The 21,341-nt window shown below is 44.5% G+C and overlaps 1 protein-coding gene across 2 annotated transcripts in view; it reads left to right on the forward strand.

Annotated features, from left to right (window-relative positions):
• Positions 1–308: 308 nt before the first annotated feature.
• The window catches only part of RAD54L2 (RAD54 like 2), a 69,172-nt gene continuing 48,139 nt past the window's right edge, over positions 309–21,341 (forward strand). For both annotated transcript variants that reach the window (XM_074550068.1, XM_074550066.1), the window contains exon 1: positions 309–474. The gene's annotated coding sequence lies outside the window, so the exon portion shown is untranslated. The remainder of the gene's footprint in view (positions 475–21,341) is intronic.

The raw sequence follows: 21,341 nt of genomic DNA on the forward strand, positions 1-21,341 counted from the left end.
AGCGAGATGGGTTTTTATGCATGTGGAGGGCTGTAACCCTGAGGGGCCAAGGCCCGGAGCTAAGCTAAGCTCCTCATTGTCCCTATCTGGAACCTTAATGACCACGGGTCCCTGCGGCTAATTAGCCGCTTTCCGCGGGCGGTGGGGGGTCGCCCCTTGCAGCCTCTCTCCTCACAGCCCATGGCAGGGGCAGCAGCAGCCGGGGCCCCTCATCCCGCCCCATCCCGCGGCAGCCCCGGGACCCCGCGGGCCGGGGGGAACCTTTCTGCGCCCTGCGGAACCTTCGCGGCGGAGGCGCCTGTTGCTGCCCGGGGGACGAGGCGGGCGCTGCGACGGGGGGCGGCCCCGAGCGGCGGCGGAGCCCGAGGAGCGGCGGAGGCGGGAGGAGGCGGCGGGGCGGCCGCAGCTCCCGGAGCTCCCGGGGCGGCCGCAGCTCCCGGGGCCGCCGGGCCGCAGCCCCCGCCCGCCGCCCAGGTGAGAGCGCAGCGCTGCGGGGCCCCCGCCACAATGGGAGCGGAGCGGGCCGGGCAGGGCACGCCGGCGAAGGCCCGCCCGCCCCGCCGGGGGTGTGCGCGGGGCGCTCGCCCGGCCCGCGGTGGGCGCCGGGTGGGGGCGGCGGGGCAGCGGCCGCCGCGGTCCGAGGGGCCGGGAGCGATGCGGGGGTGGGAGGGCGGAGGGGCGGTGCTGCCGGGCCGCCCGGGGGGCGGGTCCCGGTGCGGGGCGAGGAGCCGGGGGCTGCGGGGCCGGGCCCGGGGCTGAGGCTGCAGCCGCCGCCGGGAGCGGGGCGGCCGGCCCGGGGCGCGCCCGGCCGAGTTTCGGGGCCTGAGCGGGGCAGTGGCTGTGGGGGAGCCGGCCGGGGGTGCGCTCGCCCCCCGTGGGGTGCCGGGGCTCCCGGGGGTCCGCCCCTGCCGGCAGCGCGGTGCTCACACGGAGGGGCCTGGCGGGGCCCGGGCACGGCCGCTGTCACGCTCTGCTGTGGCCCAGCGATCTGTGGGACTGGTAAACACGGTCTGTCGGACTGCTAAACAGACATGCAAAGTCATAATTTATTGTCTGCGTGAGACTTGTTCGTGAGCCGTGGAAGGGGAAGGCTCGGTGTGCCGAGCTGGTGCTGCTGATCCTGTTACCTCTCCTGTCCGGATCCTGTCTCCAGCTTTTTAACTTGCTCTCTCCGAGGATGGGTTTTGGGTGGCTGTATGTTTCAGTGCTCGCATTTCAGAGATGCTTGCAAACTCCATTGAAATCCCCTCCTGTCTCTTAGTCGATTGGTACAAAACTGGTGCCTTAAAAAGTTTACTACATCCCTCTAGTCTGTGTGCAGGTGGGGGAATTTTGATTTAAAAAACCAAAAAGAAAAACTCCAAACCCAAAACTAAACAGGAAAAATCCAAACAGTAAAAGGAAGTAACAGTTCTTTTTTCCTTTTTTTTTCTTTAATGCTAATAAGATGGTTACATTTGCTTGTCTTTATAACTGTTAACATTGGATATCCTTTGTATGGTTATGCAAGCATCATACTTGGTGAATAATCACTTAGCCTCTAGGAAATCACTACAGAAACTTCTGTGTTGGTTTGAGATGTTCTGCTGCCTGGTTGAAGGTGGTAGCTCCCCTTCCTGACTTAGAGTAATGGGCCTTGTCAGTGGTCTCTAGGTGCTTCAATGCAGAATCAATTAATTTAGAGTAACAGCCTTTGTTTAAGTAGCTCTGCTCTAGGGGCAGCAGCACCCAGCAGAAGAATAAAAACAAAGCAGTCTGCTTAGACCACTGCAGGTGCTCCTGGTGGGAGCTGGCATGGTTTTGGTTTGCTGGCTTTTTTTTCCCAGGTGTGGAGCTGTAGACTCTGAATATACAGAGAGAACAACACAGCTTCTCACCCTGTGCCTTAGCAGCATCAGAATGTAGGGATTGTTCCTTGAGGGCAGGTGCTGAATGTGGAACTTTCAAGAAATAGACAGTTGCTACTTTAAGGAAGAGCTGTTGTGAATATGTGACATTTTCTGCCTCGGAGTAAACACCACCTTCTCCTAAAAAAGCTCTGAATGTTTAGGCACTGGGTTCCACTTGTTCTGCACTCAGTGTTAACTTCTGACCTCTACAATCTCTTGGAATTCCAGATCAGATACTCAAGGCTATTGCAGATCCTGGGTGGGAACCTGTGCTCTTGTGAGGAGATGAACCAAACAGCAAGGGTTTTATCTCCTCTCAACAGTGGAGGCATTTTAATAAAGATTTGAAAGGTATAACCTGGCATAGTAAATCTGTAACAGGACATTGTGGTGTTCTCTGGGATCCAAGTTGACATTGGGAAATAACTCAGACTGGAAAGGGCCTCAGGAGGTGTCTAGTCCAACCTGCTGCCTGAAGGGAGATGTACACCAAGGTCAGACCAGGACTTTGTTCATTCAGGTCTTAAACCCTCTGAAGACAAAGGTTTGTCAGTTGCTGTGTCCTTGCTCTGGTGCTTGACTGTCCTCACCAGGAAAAAAAAGACCTTTTCTCTGGGTCAGGTCACACCTGCACCATTGCAGTTTGTGTCTGCTGTCCTGCTGTGTGCCCCTATGCACAGACCCCCTGGAGGTCCAGCACATCTGCTGTCAGCTCCCCAGAGCCTTTTCTTGTGCAATCTGGATCTCCCGCAGCCTCTCTTCACACAGCTTTGTCCCTCTGAGCATCTCTGTGCCCCTCCACCAAGCCCACTCTGGCTGATCAGTGCCTGGTGCGTACTGGGGGTGCCCAGAACTGCCCGTGGTGTTTGCAGTGGCTCTGAAAAGTGCTGAGTGCCAGGGAGCCCTGGTTTCCCTGGGTCAGGGGGCCGTGCTCCTGCTGGTACAGCCCAGTGCTACATCTCCTGTGTGCAGGGATGTATTTGTACCACTGATGTCCCTCCCCTGCTCCACAAAGCTCTGCAAGCCTCATTCCTGTGCACACACACACATGTGTGTGGGTACACACGTGTCACATCACATCACACCCCCTGCAGCACTGAGCAGTGCTTGTTCCATCCTTCTCCACATGTTCCAGTTGTCACTAGTATGACTCTTGGCTCCCTGGCTCCCTTTCTTAGGTCTTCTGCTGTCCCAAGTGTCCTGAGTTCCCTGCTGACAGGCCTGTTGCCTTGCCTTCACTTTGTTTCTCAGGATTTTGTCGTTTGAAACACTTTGAGATACATCCATTCACTGTGCTAGGATGGGAATGGCAAGCTTTTCCCATGGGGATGGAGTTGGATCCTTGTGATCAAATCCAGAATGTAACAGTGCAGAAAGTGTGCTTTCAAACATGGTGAAAATGGGTGTCAGTTGAGTGAAAGTTGGGTACAAGGTTTTTAAGAATGCTGTTAGTTACCACGCAACAGTGTTCCTGTAATTTCTCTGGATTTGTTCCCATCAGGTGCCAGAAGTTTTTGGGAGACAATACCCTGTGGGATAATATTCTCTACTAACAAAGTCTCTTATTTTAAACCCAATTCTCCAGAACTTAGCTCCTGCAGAGGTTAAGTACTGTTTACTATTCCTGGATCCTTGGTACAGGTATAGTTTTGAGACATGTTTTCTGCTTACACGAAATAATTTCTGCATTATATTTACCTGTTTGTTGAGTTTATTACAGCTGAACTTGTTTCAGAGAATGCTCTTCTCAAGACAAGAATTTGTTGTGTTTAAGCAATATTTTAACCATATGAAAATAATTTATAGAGAGCTGGAGTATAGAGAGCTCTGCCACCCAAATCAGTGATTAATGAGTACTTTTGCCAGCACAGAAGACTTGTGTAGAATCTGATAGGTAATTTGAAACAATGAATGAAAAATTTGTTTCTTGTTAATTAGAAACCTCACATTTAATTTTTAGGGCTTTATGCTTATTAAGAAACAATCTTAAAGAGGAAGGGGAATGATGAAATAATGAATAACCCTTTGTTGTTTGAGAAAGGGACAGAATTAGCTGATGAAATCAAGTGTCATTATATGCTGGGAGAAGAAAGAAGGTGGAATTATAGGAACTAGCTTCTTGCTGGTATGAGAAGGTAAAATTTGTTGAATAGACACCTTTAGAAGCTGGTTGAGTTTCTGAGAATGTGGTGGTATTGTTTGGTTGCTTGTTTTTTTAAGTTATCATGTTTTAGAACCAGCTTGCTGGTGGCATGCCATTCTAAATAATAGTGAGTTATTGATCAGTATTTTGTATGTGATAACCAGCAAATGCCAACTGCACATTTGCTGAAAATTGGTATACCTGAAGTTGAAACAAATTTTGAAGGGGAATAGAAAGGTGAAAAAGTATATATTGCTTTCATTCATGCAGATGTAAAACTACATAAGAATATCAATAAGATTTGTTACTTTGAAAAATATCTCAAGGTGTAGAAAATAACCTTTCAGAAATTCTTAAAGGTCAGATGCACTATTGACTCAATTTCTGCCTGATGTGGAGTAGCAGAATTTCTGTGCACTCCTGTGAGCAAGGCTGATTCAGTGCTATTGCAATCTCAGAGCAGCTGCAGTAATTGAAATCTTGCTCTTACTCAGTGGTAATGCTGGAGTTGGGGTCAGTCTGACACCTCCAAAAATCTTGTGGCATTTCAAAGGTGTCTGTGACTCACTTGAAGTGTTACATCCATCACTTAGAGCTCATAGCAGCTTTTTCATTGTGCTCTAAAACCTGTAAGTGGGAGCAGTGATTTGAAGCCCTCTGGGGTGGCCTGTCAGCTTGTCCCAAAGCTGCTGTTCTGAGGGTGTATCTGCAAGTTGGAATGCACAAAGAAAGAAAGGAAGAATGATCCAAGTTTGGTGTTAGTGACAGTCAGTTATTCAAGCATTGGGAAAGATGTAAAGGCTGGTAGGCACTTGTCTGGAGGAAATATTGATCCTGTGCTGGGGAAAAGTGCTGCATAACTTCATGACTAAAAATCTCATTCAACGATGCAGAAATCTTTAGGGGAAGGCCTTTAGCCAGTTGCTTTGAAACCAGGCTGAAGAAATCTGTTTGATGCAATCAGTGCAGCTTGTGGTATGAACACAGAGTGCAGCATTCAGACCATACAGACTGTGCCCTCTACTCCTGCCCTAAATCCTAGGAGGAATTTCTGAGCTGCAAAGTGCAGCTACCATTTGCTTCTTGGGCACCTCTTTGAAGCAGAGGAGAGTTGATGAGATGAACTAGCTGCTTGCTGGTATGACTTTAATTACTCTCTCCTCCTTCTCTTCACAGGCACACACAATGGTACTGGTAGGAGCTAGCCAAGAATTGAGCATATTAGCAAAATTTCTCTTCTGCCACTGTAACTGTTTCTATGCTGGTGGATGGCAGATAAGTAGAAAAGCAAAGGTGGAAAAGCTCAACGTGCCCACGTGCTTTCCTGGGTTACAAATACATTGAAACTTACACCAAACCAGGAGGACTTTGGTCGACTCAAGTGCAAAACAACATGCTTTATATAAGAGAGGCGCTAAACTTATAAAAGCAATTAAAGGGGTTTTGTAGTGATTTGGCAGAAAACTTTACAGTGGTGTTATCTGTGGCAAACCAGCTTGATCTAATTACCAAAGAAGTGGAGCTGTGCAAGGGCAGAATTGACCAGCAGAAATGCAGAACCTGGCTGGTCAGGTAGAAGGGGTTTGTAGGGCAACCACAGCATAAGAAGGAATTTAAACACAGTAGAAGTACCATAATTTTGACTTGTACTATCTTCTCTTCACAGTGAAGGTTTTTATCTAAAATTCTTGTGAAGAGAACTTTTCTAGCCCAACAGAACTAGGGAAATGACATTTTAGAGACATGGTAATTCACCAAAGATTTTCTCCAGTTTCTCCAGTGCTTACCCAGAACATCAGCATCAGTGAAGTGTGGGTTATTATATTTGGAATTGTTAAATCCAGAATAAATAGGTTGTTACAATGTATTGATCTTATGTGAATTGCTCTAGCTGTTTGTTGCTGATACAACAACAACCAACCAAACCCCAAACCAAGCAAAATCCGTGCACCTGTCCAAGCCTGGGAGTGGATAGTGGAGCACAGGTGCTCCAGCTGCCTGCTGAGTCAACATGGGAAATGGAATGTTGTTCCAAAAGGAATCGATTGAGGAGGGCTGCTGGTGGGATTTACTCAAAATTAGTGAAGCAAAAGAGTCTTTGTTACGTGGCTGGGGAGTAGCAGTGCTCTGGAAGATCAAAAAATTCTAATTAAATCTCTTGTATCAAACACATACTTAAAAATGGGATTTGTGTGGTAATTGTATTCCCATGACTGCTTCAGTCAGTGAGGGTGTTGTTGAAAAGTGAGTGTTGTTCAACAGATACAGTTTCATGTATGATCTATGAGTCAACAACTGGATTAAAAACAGTGGATGTGGAAAATAGAATATGAATGGAGGATTTTTTCAGGGATTTATAGTAGGTCCAGAGCTTTGTAGTAATTTTGTCAGTGGCCTGGAAGAAAACATGAAATTAGAGCTATTCAAATTTGTGGATTATGTAAAGGTTGTGCCTGACTGGTGAAGCATGAAGAAGGAGCAGCAGCTGTACAGTGTCCTCTGAGTTGTTTGGGTAACTGGGTTTAATATGGCCAAATGTTTTTATAGAGCTGGGCCATGTTATGCATGTTATGGGAAAGACTGGAGGCTGTAGGTTTAGAATACAGAATTGTGCTTCCAGAAGTCAGTGACCTTGGAAAGGATGGCAGGAGAAGAGCAGATATATGGCAGTGAGTCCTCAGAGCTTAAAATAAGCTAATTAATTTTTAAATACTAACGTACTTTCATAATAACAGGAAATACTGAATGAGGACAGAGAGGTGAAATCAGTTGCAGAGTATTTTGACAAGGTTTAATGTTGGTGTTTTTAAAGAGATGTTCAAAGACAAGAAAGATGTAGTGTTCAATGTTATTTCAGGGATTAAACTGCTCATTATAAAACTTTTTCTTGAACTGCTCAATCGGTTTAGCTTATCACAAGGTATTTAAAAGTTTCTCAATTTTCTTTGGGCAGAATAGGCTGTGTACCAAAGGCTCTTTAATTTAATGGAAAAAGATACAATAGCAGCCAGTGCCTGGAAGTTAAAAAGATTGTTTCAAATTAGGAAAGAGGCACAGATTGTTAACAGTGAGTGTGATCAACCACTGGAGACATTAGGAAGATGCTTATAAGTATTAAGGAAAATCAGGATGTCTAAATCTCCAGAAGTCATCAAGTCAGGATGGAGTTTCATTTGGAAGATCTGGGTGAGGAAATGCACTGTAAATGGATGAGTGTACCTGCCACCACACAAGTGCAGGGGTATTGGCACTTGCTAAACAGATCTCACGCAGTGTTCAGACTCTTCCTGCACATGCTGGAGTCACTCACAGGATCTGCTGGTGGTGGTTGTTCTCTTACAGCACTCCTTTTAATCTATAGAGTGTATATTTCCTCTTGAGGGAATTAATGTCCTTGTATATACCATGTACTTAAATGAAATCAAATATTTGTGATCTTTTTTTTTGGGAACCACTGTCATTTTTGGTGATAGGCAGAGGAAGGGGCTGTATGTGGAAGAATGGGTGGCTATTTCATTTCCTGAAGAGGTTGGAATATCTTCCCCAGTATTTTTCCTCAAAAAAATCTTCATAATGTGCTCTGAAGATGCTTACCCCAGTAGTGAGTAGTCTTTACATTCTGTAGAAATTGATTTTTCATTGGGGGAATAAATTGCATGTGCTCTTGCTGGCAGAGGTAGCTGGGTGTGCATGCATAAGGATGCTGTGCCTTGTGTGTCTCTGGTAGTATGAAATCAGTGTGTCCCTTGTCCAGCAGGGGAATGGTTCTGCTGTGTTCTGTCTGCCAAAGCAATGAAGGATGCAGAAAGGAAAAATCCATGGGTCCTCTCCTGCCTTGGCCATTAGGGAGATTACTGGCTGTCTGTGGATTCTCTGTGCACAGTGGGTTTGGGATGTTTTTCTAAACCCTTCTGGAAGCACAATGGAAGCAAATCTGGCTGTGACAGCAGCTTGTGCCTGGTAGGCACCTGTGCAGACATACTGATCCTTTCCCCATCACAGGATGGGTGCGTGCCCAGTCATGTGTCAGAGCAAGGGCCATGGGAAATGCAGGAGCTGGATGCTCTGCCCATGGGTGGCCTTCCCCAGGCACCCCCTCAACTCCTGCAGAGAATGTGTGCCCACACCAGCCCTTGTTCCAGCAAGCATCAGATGTAATCTGTCTGTTCAGGACATCTGGGTTTGGGGAAGGATCAGCACTGTAAGAAAGGACTTCCTTTATCACTGAAGGAGGTTGTCCTGCTGACCTTGGAGCATTTTCCAGCCAAGTGTTATGTTTTCCCCTCTAAGTCTTATTATTTTGGCAAGATCTTGTATTCTTCTTTTTGCACTCCTGGGCTGGCCTGTGCAGGAAGACTTAGAGGTAAATCCTTCTGTTCAGGGAAGTTGTTTATCTTTCAATTTCCTTGCAGCTTGGAGGGGGTGTGTCTCCTCTGCATTTCTTGCTCTCCTTTCTGTTATCTTGTCTGACCCATTTTGCTGACAAAGAGAAGGAAGGCAGTGAAGAGAGACAGAAGTGGTTATAAGCAAACAGTTTCTTTACCTTCCCTCCCTCCCCACAATGTTCTTCTGGATTCTCTTTGCAGTTGCTTTATGCAGGGAACATTGAAGGTGAACAGAGTTAATTGTTGGGGAGTCTGTATAAGATTTTGGGGATTGGAGGAGATTTTAGAACTCAGGAGATAAGGATTTCAGATTTTTAAATTTAATTTGGCTTTAATGGGCTAGAACTCCTCCTGTATCCTGTATCAGACAGTGATCTTTCTAATGGTTGCTGAGGGGAGCTGTCACTTCTCACTTTTATCACAGCTTGGCTGTGACAATATTTAGTATAAGCAATAGAAGGTGAAAAAGTTATCTGTGGCCTGGGTCAGAAAACTGAGACCAACAGCAGTGGTCTCTGGAGTGGCAACTGCATTTCTGTAAGAAGAAAGGATGGGAGAAGACTTTGAGGACCTCATGCCAAGGGTGTTTGTGTCTCCCTGAGCAGTTTGGGTGAAGTTCAAGTGTTGGGTGAAACAAACACAAAGCAAGCACAGGGGATGTGCAGGACAGGCTACATACACCCATATGGCCAGATTTATGGCCAGATCTCCACAGTGGATCTTGGTTGCATTTTGGGGAAATGTCTATGTTCCAGGACAGCCCAGGAATATCTACTTATTCCAAACATAATAAGATAGGCAGACGCCTAAAGAAAGTGATTCTCTTATTCAACTAGTAAAAATCAGCCCTTGATCTCAGGAAGGGGGAGGTCATTATGGCCAAAGTAAATTCCTCTTGTGGAGTTCAAGAAATTACCCATTTGTTCTCATGGTACAGATTGCATCACTTCCCTTTATCACCCATAGAGGTGTTCCTTTAACAAGTCCCCCTGAGTGCATTTCGGAGGGGCCATGTCCTGATCCAGAGAAATTTCTGTCAGTGCAGGTTACCAGTGTCTCAACGTTGGGACAGCTTATCTTCCTGTTCCCTAAAACAGCCTCATCCTGCCTTTTCTGGTGCCCACATGGAAGGACCTGTTTATAGAGGCTCTCACTAAAGATGCTGCATGCCAAGGATTTACATGAGGAGGCGTATTTTGCTTTGGACAGTTTAAGGGTATTTGCTGTGGGGAGAGAGATGTGCACAGCAAGGATGTCTGACTGCATGATGTACTTTATACTTCTGTGCTTTGAGTGGCAATTGCATTGGTTTTATCAATTGAAAAAGTCCAGCAAAATGTAGTTCAGAATCAGTTTACACAAACCACAAACCACATGCCTTGACTACTCAAAGAGAGAGACAATTGAGAAGATTGTCTCACCTTGGCTACATGCACCATCCTTTGGGCTGGAGTTTTGAAGGTAAGGAAGCTTTATCACAAGGACCATCTCACTTTCTTAGATAGAAATGCTGTCTGTCCCCTGCACTGGAGCAATGTCTGGCTGCTTAGAGCATGGCCTTGGTGACAGTGACTCCAGCTTGATCAGCCCATACCCAGGGCTGCATGTTCTCACCCTCTCACTGCTTTTTTTTTTTTTTTCCCTTTGTGCCCACAAAGCTGTTCATGCAACTTTGTGGTAGATCACATTTGGGAAGTGAATTTTGCTTTCAGGTAGGTTTTCAGCTGAATCAGATTGCTGTCCAGCCACACAGAGGGGTTGTGCTGGCACGGTGTGGGAGCAGTGTGTGAGTTGGGAAAAGAGCAGCTGCTGCAGAAAATGTGTCCGAGGCCTGGGAAGCTGCAGTCAGCAAGAGGGAAAATGGGTAATTTAATCAAGGCCAAATGTTTATTACCCTTCTGGTGCCTGTGAAATCTAAAAACTCTCTGTCAGTGTCAAGGCACGTCTCTGTCTCTGTAATTGGTGGGTTTATCATCAGAGTTTGGTTGCCATCTTCTGTTTAGTGTGCTTTTTTATTCATGTCTTTGCATTTATTACTTGCATCACTCTCTGATGGAAGCAAAAGGAACAGCATTCCCAGTGTAATGTAACTGCCCAGAGGTTTGATTACCCTTGCAGCATTGCTCCTTAACACTTGTGTGAAAAGGCAGCTGGCTGTGGCTTCTCCTTTCCTGAATTAGTGCAAAAGCTGTGTATTCCTTCCTTAGTACAAGTGCCTGGGTTATGGAATGCACCTCAGCAACCAAACTTCCAGGCACAGGAAGTAAGGAAAATCAGCTTGCTTTTGTAGGGGATGCTGGGGTGGAGGAGATAGCAGGAACAAAGAATATTTTCTTAAATCGAGAACTTGTTGTAGGAGTGGTGACATCAGTTGGATTTTAAGTTCCTTGTCCGTAGGTGTCAAGGAATTTAGAGAACAGGACCAAGAAATAAACCTTACAGGACCAGTGCCTTTTTGTGCTTAGCTATGAAGTGTAACACAGGCTCTAAATAGGGAGCAACAGCTGCCTTGAAAGCTGGGTGTCAAGGTGGTTGTTGCATGGAATGGAGAAGATTTAGAATTGAAGCAGTGCATTTAAGATCAGATGTTTGGGGAAAAGCTGTTATCCTAGAAGAGAAAATTTTTTTCCTAATTTTCCCCTCAGTTTTGGTATGTGATCCTCTTATCTCTGGAGAAGAATTTCTTCGGGAAGCTGCTTTTTATTTTTTGGTGGGGGGAGTTCCTTATTCTGGAGAATGCATAGTAAGATTCACCCTAGCCAGCATTTTTAAATTTTTGTCAACAATTACTTCACATCCTGTTCTCCAATGAATGGGAGTAGTTCAGGTCTGTGGTCTGAATTTGTTTATTTTCTAGTGACAATAGTCAACTGCTTGAGAGAAGTAAGACCCAGAAAATGAGTAGAGAACACTGGAGAAGAGGGTGATCTGCTTAGTCATACAGACTCTGTAAAAAAATGCCTTTTTTTTTTCTCCCTAACAAAAAATTGTTTTAGAGGTGCCTTTTCCTTCCTCCTGTACTTACCATAGCACTCACAAAAAAGCAAGAGAGGAGATCTTATATTTCAATTAAATCAATACTTCTGGTCAGTGAAATGCTTATTTTAACAGAATGAGATACTCTGCCTCTTTGTGAACATCTATCCCTTTATTGTAATGAGAAAGTCTTTAACTTTTGTCATCTGCCTCCTTCATTCCTAGCAGGGGGACAACTATGAATGAAGTTGATTGAGATTTTACAGCATTGCCAGTAAATCTCCTTTGGAAGTGCAATGTAATTAGTTTTCTCTGTTAAAGAATGCTGTTAACTGTACCCAAAATCTCCCATCAAGGTAAGAGCTGTAGTTACAAAAATTTCTTATTTCAGCCTAAATCAATAATAATCAAGAATTTCTCCAATGGATGAATGAACAAGTTCAGTTAATGACTGGGCAAAAAAGCTGGCCAAGCCCAGAGTGGTGGAGAATGGTGCCTCATCCAGCTGGGTACTTGTGGGGTTCCCCAGAGTTTGGGATTGGGGCCACACCTATTTAACATCTTTCTCAGTTACTTGGATGAGGGGATCAAGGGCACCCTCAGTAAGTTTGTAGGTGACAGCAGTGTGGGCAGGAGCGTTGATCTCCTGGAGGGCAGGAAGGCCACAACACCCCCCTGCAGCAGTGCAGGCTGGGGCAGAGGGCCTGCAAAGCTCCTGGCAGGAAAGCACCTGGGGCACTGCTCAGCAGTGGCTGAACATGAGCCCAGGTGGCCAAGGAGGTCGGTGGCACCTGGCTTGTACCAGCACTGGTGTGACCACAGGACCAGGGCAGTGACAGTCAGTGACTGTGCCCCGTGCTGGGCACTGCTGAGGCACCTCAAATCCTGGGCTCCTCACAACAAGAAAACCATTGAGATGCTGGAGCTTCTCCAGAGAAGGGAAGGGAGCTGAGGAAGGGTCTGGAGCTCAGGTCAGATGAGGAGCAGCTGAGGGGGCTCAGCCTGTAGAAAAGGAGGCTCGGGAGGGACCTTATTGCCCTGTGAAACTCTCTGAAAGGAAGCTGTAGCCAGGTGGGGGTTGGGCTCTTCTCTCAAGGAATGAGCAACAGGATAAGAGAAAATGGTCTCAGGTTCTGCCAGGGAGGTTTATATTGGATATTAGGCAAGATTTCTTCATTGGAAGGGTTGTCAAGCATCAGAACAGGCTGTCAGGGAAGTACTGAGGCCCCCAGCCCTGGAGGGATTTAAAAGATGTGTCAGTGTGGCACCTGGAGACATGGCTTAGTAGTGAGCCTGATGGTGCTGGGTTAGTGCTTGGACTCTGTGGTCTCAGAGCTCTTTTCCAACTCAAACAGTTCTCTGATTCAAGACTAAAATTCAATAATCTAATAATTGAAAAGAAGGGGAGGTTATAGTTATGAGGCAAGACGTTCCATTTCTGTTGTATTTGGGGAGGAAACAGCATCTGAGCATAGGGATGGTGCTTTCTTACGACACATGGTTGCCTTCACTTGGGATGGGAACAAGTCAAGAGGACACGAGAAGACCTGGCTTTCCTGCTGTTCCCTCTGTTCTGGCTCACTGGGCACAGCTGCCAGTCAGGCAGAATTTGCAAATGCTAAATGAGCTTTGGTAGAAGAAGTGGTCATTTGGGGAAAGCACTTGACTGAAACTCACTCTTAACTTTGAGAGAAAGAATACCCAGAAGGTTGTGGGTTTTGGCTGCATCACAGCTGAGTGCTCTTTGTCATTCTGCTTCTGAATCTTGGAAATGTAACATTTTGGATTCTGTGTGGGTATGAATATACAGTATTGTGTGTTTGGTAAGAACAAGTACTGCAAAAGACATTGCTAGCATTTACAAAAGTTAAGTCAATTTATACACTTGGGAGGTAGTGACATTTTTACTCTAAAAGAGCTATGTTTGGTAGCCAGCAGCTACTTCTCTGGGTGGTTGTTGTGGTGCTTATTTTTCATATGGTATTTTACAGTAATTTGTTAATATATCCCTTTTCAGTTGCTCCTTCCTGGCTTAACACTGTGTGCTCGTGCTGGTTGGTAGCTAATATCCTGTTTTGCATGAAATGGGACAGGACAGTTGGATATGTTTACCAAAAGGGTATGGTGTCTCTCAGGATAGATTATCTTCCTGCTAATATTTGTGTACCTTCTTAGCCCAGCTTGCATTGTGCTGCTTTTAAAGCTCTTTTGGAAGTAAACTCCAGTATGTAGAGTCGTATACTCACAATTTTATAAGCTAAACATATAATATGCATATCATGAGACTCATAGCTCTTGTTTCTTTTGTGAAATAATATTTATTATCTCCATTGGGGTGATTTTTGTGTGTATCCAAATGATCCCCTCAGCAGTGTGTTGGGTTATTTGTGCTCTGTGGGGAGAGACAGTAAGCTGCATTCTTTTCCCTCTCAGGCCTGTCCAAACCATTGGGAAGTTTTCAGCCAGCACAGCACAACCAAAGTGGTGCTCCCGTAACTAAGGACAGAACCACAGGAGGCTCTTTCTTCCAGTTGCTTTCCATGTGAGCTGCCTGTAGTATCAGTGTTATTAAAGCAGATGTATTTGTGCAGGATAGATAAGGATCAGTGTAAGTGTTTTATTTTAACCTCATTAGTGAGAAAGGCAAAAGTCGAGAGATTTTGGTTACTTTGTTCTCAAAACTAGCAGAAAAGTGGCACTTAAACATTAAGTTTTTTTCACCACTGTGCAGTGTTGCAGGGAGGGAATGACTGAAAGAAGTTTTGGACAGATTTTAATCCTTTAATGGATTTTTAATCTACATTGCAATACAATAAAAATTAGTTTAATGTCTGATTGCTTGGCAGCAAATTGGGTCTAACATATGCTAATTGTCATATCACATGAGTTCAAAACTGTTTATTTCCATTTCCTCCTACTTCAGGATGATTTTTTGGTTTTCCTCTTGTTTTTGCTCATGTTCAAGTTTCTTTGGTAAGCTGTAGGTGGCATAAGTAATACTTCCTCATCCCTAGTGTAGTTATCACTGCTGGAGATGGGGTAGGGAATAAAGAGGAACAAACCTATGTGGAATACTTCCTTTTTCTATAACTACATAAACCAGAACCTCAGATTTTCAGTCCAGTTTTGAAGAGGGAGAAGGATGAGGCATCAAAACCAAGCTCCCAGAGCTGTGTGATTCTTTGTGCTGTAACGCAGACCTGTGACCCAAGGCAGAGTTAAGTTGTGGTGATGCCAGTGTGTGATGTGAGTGGTGTCTGTCTCACAGGGGATGGTGGGCTGCCCTGGGCTGCTGCTGGTGGGAAAGCTCATTTCCTGAGCAGGGACACAGCTGAAGGCAGTGAATCATTCCCCTGTAAGGAAATGTGCTTCTCTGGAAGGCAAAGAGAGGAGTGTGTGTGGATGGGGTGGTACTGAGAAAATAGGATAAAATTAGACCTTTTAACATTTGGAAAACTTGCAATTTTCCTCATCCTGCAAGATGAAAGCATTGTTTATGAGCTATCCCAGTCTGTTTCTGAGGGATACCCTTCAAGGAGGTGAGCCATAGTGTTAGCATATCTCAGTGACCAAAGCCACAACTTGTCTTCAAAGAATGACAGTGACTGTTCTTTCCTTGAGAGGGGAATAGCTCCATGCCTTTCCACTCCTCTCTGTTCCACTGCTTCTGTTTATGTAATTTAGTCTTGATTTATTACATAACTTCTTCTCTGGCACCTATGTATGACAAGAGCTTAAATTCCAGAGGGATCTTCCAGTTATCTCTATCTTTCCTGCTTGGGAATTGGCTCACATCTTGACATAGTTTGGGTGTTCCTGAAGAGAAGGCTTGGCACACCTCTCCCTGAGCTAACTTTTCAAACTTATCTTTTGGAATTTGAGAATGGTTATCATTAATGCAAAGTAGGCAAGAATTTCCCAAATTAATCTGCTGGATAAAATGCATTGAATGTAATTTGGAATCCTGATACAGTGTGCCCTACTATTGAGTTTTTCCCACCATTTGAAATATTTTCTTAGGGTTTTACTCCTTACACAGGTCTTGGTTGTTTTTTCTGTAGCTGTAGCAGCATGGACAAAACATGTAAAAACACATTCAAAAGTGGATTTTATATTGAAATGCTGTTTGCTTTGAAAGAAACAGTGATGAGGGAAGGAGAGTTTCCTTTAGCAGGTAATGCAAGTGCCATTTATATAGAATTTGACAAATACAGATGGATATTCTAAAAACATAGATGGAGATTCTGTGGAGTAAGAGAAATTTTTTGTTATTTTGGTGTTGATGGTGTTACTGCAGATGTCAGTAATTACTGGAAGCAAAACTGATCACATGCTTCTTACTTCAGGTAGCCTGAACTTTTATGCAGTAACAAACAAATTGCTGTTCTATGATGGTTCACTGGTGAGGCCATTTTGAGTATTTGATAGGAGAGAGTTGACTTATAGGAAGTCAATTTCTGCTTTAATATGATTAAACAAAATTGCCCTCAGAAGCAATGCATCAGTGATCAGGCAAATAATTATATACCTATCTAGATATACATCCATAAATACAAACACAAAAACATTTGCCCATTTCTGCTGGCTGTGTCCAGAGGTGAAGAACCTCACAAAATCTGTGTGGAAGGGAGTGCTGGCATCTTATGGAGAGTTCAGGTTTTCTTTAAGGGTCACAGAACGTGTCCAGTGCTGGCAGTGGGGTGTTCCCACATCCCTCCCGAGGTGCAGGAGAGAGGGGCCCTGTGGCTGCTCCCACAGCAGGTGGTGGATGCTCAGGTTGTGTAAGGAGCTGCAGATGCTGCCATTGACTCACGCTGGCTCTTTTTGTTCAGATCACAGTGGGAGCCAGGCCTTATGTAATGTTCATTGTCACATTCTCAGTGCTAGCACTGTCATGTCAGCAGAAGGGAAGGATTAGCTCTCCCTTTTCTTTCTTTATGGGTTGATTTTATGGGGTTTTTTGTTGGGTTTTTTTTTTTCCTTGTGTTGTTTTGAATTTTTTTTCATTTCTCCCACACTTTCTTGCAGCAGCTTTTGTTGTTCGTGTTGTCAGGGAACAACCAGTTTCAGGCTGGTTTTAGTTTTGTGGTGCCTTTTTCGAGGGGGATTGTTAGCCTGGAGATAATAAAAGAGCAAGTCCTGCAACTCTCTCAAAACTGATATATGGATGTGTTTCTAAAAGCAATCTGTTATTTCTTTGCTCTCAGTTCCTGTTCCCTACAAATCACAGTGGGCTCCTTAATACTCACATGCAGTGTGGGTGAAGACTAGATCCATTGTTCAATATTTATGTGGAATGGGGAGAAGCACACTTGCCTCCCTCAGAGGAGTGGTCCAGGACAAGCAGATGCTCCCCAGGTTATGATTTCACAGGCTGCTTCTTTTTCCTTCAGTTTGATATTCCTATGGAGAACACATCAGTTAGTGGGGATCAATACTACTTAGTTTGTTTGTGATTTGAACAAGATAAAATGAAGGAGAATTGTTTTCTTCCTTCCCAGCCAGCAGCCTGTGGCCACCAGTTAGCTGTGAGTCACAGCAGAGAAACTGCATAGCTGGATTCTCAACAGTCTCAGGCTGCAAAGGAAGAAGGGATTTAAATCATGAAGTATCATTTAAGTATGGCTTTAAATGCAACTTGGGGGGGAATAAGTTCCTTTTGTTTTTTCAGGAAACTGTTTAAAGCATATAGAGGTCTGTTGTACTACTGTAGTAAAACTTCTGGCTCCTTTTTTAAAACAATATTTATCCTTTTGGGTGATTCCCCTGATACCATTTTTTACATGATAATTTAATAGAGGTTTTAATATGTTGCATAATGTAAATTAGAGAAATTCTACTGTTTGTTAGAATCAAACTGTTCAAAACCACTGATCTGAGGTTTATTTCTTACTAGATTTTGAAGTGGAACAGAGAACTATTAATTCTTATTTTGCAATAATATTGCAAGTTACCGCTTGCAAACTGTTACAAGACTTTTTGTCATAGAGAAGCTTAAGCTCATAGTTCCTTTATTCATGCAGTTGGGTACTTTATGGTAATGTTCTGCTAGATACTGAAGGCTGCCTATGAGTGGTGCTAGTAGTGGTCTGACACACAGATGAGATTTTCCCCAAGGAACCAGCATTGCCCTCATACACATCCAGTTTGGAGTGTTTGTGTGTGAACTGAGTGCATTGAGAGGAATCTTATGGCCCCAATCAACCATTTTACTCTTTTGTTGCCCAACAAAAAAGAAAAACAGAAAAGGAGATTATTGTTGCCATAAAACATGACTGTGTAACAAACAGTGAAGAGTGTTATGCAGTACAGACTTAGAAATATCTGTTTTTATTAAAATCTGTTTTATTTGTCTGTGCAAATCCGCTTGGGGTTTGCCAGGGTGCTTGATCCTGTTTCTATGGCCTGGCACCACAATGGCCAGTGTGAAGTCTTGGTTACAAAACAGGCTTTAAGGGACAAATCTTGATGAGTCCCAGATATTGGGCTTGACTAGAGGTTGGAGAGGTGATGGAATCCTCTTTACTGTTCAGCACTGGAGCAGCATTAGTGTTAAACCTGCCCTTTCTGAAGGGATTTGTATGGGATGGTTGTGTACTCAGGAGTGAGCATGTCCTGTCCCTAAATCACTTGTGTTTGTTGTAGTGGGCAAAGAGCTTCTGTAAAGTCCCTTTGGCTTTTGTGAGTTTCTGTAAGTACAGGAGAACCCTGCTTCTCCTCAAGTGAGGAAGGACTCTGTTCTGCCTTGTCCTGCACCCTTGCTTTTTACTCCATGGTATCTGTAATAGTTAATTAAATAATGGTTTCGTATTTACAGTGCTAGTGGATCCTCTGATGAAAGTGATGTACAGAAATGCCCTAAGTCCCCACATCCCCTGATGATTGCTGTTTCATTTAACAGTTTGGCTCATGGCATGCACAACTCTGCTGTGAGCAACTATCGTGTAGAAGGGGAAAAGTTGCTTTCACATTTCTCTCTCAATTTTATATGTGAGAAGTAATTTTAAAGCTTTGCAGAGGGAAAGAAAAACGCGAGGACAATAGAAATGTGTCCAAATTCTCAAGGTTTCCTCACCTAGAAGTGGGGAACACAGAACCTTTCTGTGCAGGCTTGAGGAGGAGGCAGTCATCAGCACATGGCATTTACTTACTATCTGAGGTGTTCTACCTTAAAAAAGCAAAGCCCAAGAAACTTCAGAACTATTTTTATCTTTGTTGAAAGACGGGACATAATACATGAGAGAGGCTGTCTTGGATGTTAATTTGATGTGCAGTTGATTGCAGGGTTTAACTTCTGGGTAGGATAAACATGACAGCTCTTTTTTCCTCCCTGAGTAAGCAAGAGGAATTTTTCCAAGTGTTTCCCCCTAAGATCCCAGCCCGGTTTCTCAGCAGTCGAGGCACTGTGCTGGAAGGCTGAATATCTGCTGTAGGGGTGGTGCAGAGGGTTTGATTAGGATTTCTTGGGGCTGTAACCCTCCTGAGGCTCACATCCCGTGCGGGGATGTGTCAGGTAATCAGTTTATCTCTCGCAAAGTGCCCTTCCTGCAGCGTTAAACACTGAGCACAGTGCCTGCGTCTGCAAAGGCAGGAGATGGGGCAGGTTGGAATAACTCAGCCATAAAACAGTAGCGGCAGCCACAATCTGGCCCTGTTGTGTAATTCCCCTTGGTGGGAGGCTCCGAACTGGGTCAGATCGGTGTGAGAAACGAGGGCAGGCTCTGGGCTGTGCACCGCGTACCTGCTGCCACCAGGCAGGGCGGGAGCCCTCCCGGGAGCCGGCCCGGCGAGGGAAGGGACGGAGATGCACGGCACACGGCAGTGGGCACGGAGCGGTTAACCAGCTTTGTTTCACCCAGCTCTGCAAGATTTAGTGAAGTTTTTGCAAAAGCTTCTGTTTTTCTCTCCTGCATATGGCCGGGGCTGCCGAGCTCCTGGTGTAAGGAGTTGGCTTATACAGAACGTGTAGTTACTGCTAAACAAAAGTAAAGCTTCGATTTGAGCCCTTTTGTGCTCCAGTCTGAGGGAGAGCTGCTCTCCACTTGGTTTGATTTTATCTGTTAAGACACAGGGAACCATAACCTTGCATTTAAACAATTTTCAGAGAATGTTTTGTGTTTTGATTTGTGTTTTTTATATTTTAAGGTTCTGGTACAAATGATGGGACGTGAGAGGATGACACACAGGATACTGGTGGGAGAAACTGTATCGTGTGTCATCCTTTGACCTGGAGCATTTAGTGACATTATAGCACTTCTGCTTTTGCTGTTTATAGAGGAGAGTTCATTCCTGCCGTATTAGCAGTGTTTGTGTTTCCTTGGTTGCTTGCTTCTATGCAAAAGAAAAACTAAGCCACTGTTTTGAAATAGACCTCATTTTGAAATAGACACAGACTTTAGCACAACATTTGTTAGGAAAATCTTCTGATAATAGATGGCTTTGTGTATGTAGCCCTTGACTGAAGTCACCGGACCCCAGAAAACAAGAGATGCTGGAGGTGACCGTGTTGCAGCAGCCTGACAGCAACTGGGCTTGTACCTGCAGACCACAGAAGCTGAATTAATATCTTTGGCTTGTGTAAACTGGCACAGTTCCACTTGAGCTAATTCAGGTTTTAGCCTTTTCTGCCATTTGCTTGACCAAGCCAACTTATTCTGTGTGACACGTGTACTAGTGGAGGGACTTCAGTTGTCTCTGCCTGGTGGTAAAGTGCTCTTGGGACTGAGTGGTGAAAGGCTTCCTGTTCCAAAGCCAATCTCTGCAGTGCCTTCTTTCCCCTGTGCTTTCTTTCTTTCTGACACTCTTCAATGTTATTGAAGAGCAGCAGCTGGTGACTTGAGCTGGAATAATTCAGCATACTCAACAGTTAAATTTTCAGCCCTGCTACAGGGGTGTTGTCTTTAACCTTCAGGTTTCTGAGTTAATCTGGTAACTGATGAAACACAGCTGAAAATGAAATTTAAGTGTTAAATTAAATGAAATTTTAAATGTCTACAGATATTTGAACTGCCTTATCTGCTTAGATGTTTGGGATTTAGGTTTGTTTTTAACTGGCTGATTAGTTCTCAAAATTTTATAGTTTACAGTGGAAATGTGGTATAAGTAGGGGGCAGTGGGAAGTGAGTGATGAGGAAATGTTTCCTTCATCTTTCTTTAAAGGTTTTGGAGAATGTGTGGGTAGTAATTCTTCTGCAGCTTGATCTTTGAATACATCCTTTGCTTATATTCCTTAAGATCAGGATGTCTTCTTTCTTTTCCTTTCTTGGTTGTGTTTCCTTTCATCCATCTTACACGGCTCCTCTAGGATCATTCTGTGTGTATGGAAGATGAGTGCTCAGGAGTACCCATCACTGACCAGAAGTGACAGTGCATGATCTGAACAGATAAACTGGTGACTTGGTGATTGCCCTGACCTCTCTTGTGCCTTTATTTTTGTGTTCTACCACAATTTCTGCTGTAATGCACTGGAGTGATGTAACAGAGAAGTTATGCACAGCCAGCCCCAGTTCTTGTCCTTGAGAGAAAGGAAATGCAAATTTTGTCTGGTCCATTCTTTCTTTGTGTGTACTTTTTTTCCTGCCCTGTTTTACAATGGGAGTTCAACCTTTACAACTGGATCTTTGTTGTTTTCTGCCCAAACTATGAAGGTAACAGTGCTTTTGTTGTGTGGCTGGATCAGAGACTTCAGCCCGGCTGTGATGAGGAGGTGGGTGAACTTTGCAGTGGGTACAGCTGAGGCAGGAGGGGCTTTCTGTCTCTGCTCACTGTGATGGTGTTTACAGGGATCAGGGCAACAGGTATCTGGAGGGGATGCTGACACTGATCCTTTTTTGTATGCTTCCTTTTTGGATGGTAGTGTTCGGAAATCATTCACATAATTTATTCGTTTTTGCATCTCTGAATAATCAGGCATTGATAGCAGGAATTTTCCAGCAGGAAGAGTCCTGT

Source organism: Zonotrichia albicollis, chromosome 12, assembly GCF_047830755.1.
Source record: "Zonotrichia albicollis isolate bZonAlb1 chromosome 12, bZonAlb1.hap1, whole genome shotgun sequence".
Lineage (NCBI taxonomy): Eukaryota > Metazoa > Chordata > Aves > Passeriformes > Passerellidae > Zonotrichia > Zonotrichia albicollis.